Here is a 375-nt window from a genome sequence, read left to right as displayed (position 1 = left end):
GTAATATATATCTCTTTCACTTCTATAGGTCTATCATATGAGGTTCTTGTTTGATTACCCATGGAATGTTGTGCTTGTAGGTGAACTACTCTCTCATGAACATTAAAGGATTTGAAATGGCTAGGAACCTTTCGTAAATCAAGCTCCTCATAATTCTCCTCCTTTATTGCCAAAGCTGTTTTTGCTTCTCGTTCCAACCAAAGATTTGTTTTTCCTTCTTCTTGCTGATCTTGTGAGCTTAGGAAGGTTTTGGCTCACAACTAGCTCTTGTGGGGTTTATAATAGTACACGGCTTAACTCATCTTCCCAGTTCTTAAAAAATTCCTCATGAACTTCAGTTTCGATGTATCTTAGCCATTGTGTATCCATGGCATT

The sequence above is a fragment of the Cibotium barometz genome, chromosome 2 (genome assembly GCF_041138505.1).
Source record: "Cibotium barometz isolate CiBa-2024 chromosome 2, ASM4113850v1, whole genome shotgun sequence".
Taxonomy (NCBI): Eukaryota; Viridiplantae; Streptophyta; class Polypodiopsida; order Cyatheales; family Cibotiaceae; genus Cibotium; species Cibotium barometz.
This window is presented reverse-complemented; position numbering follows the sequence as displayed.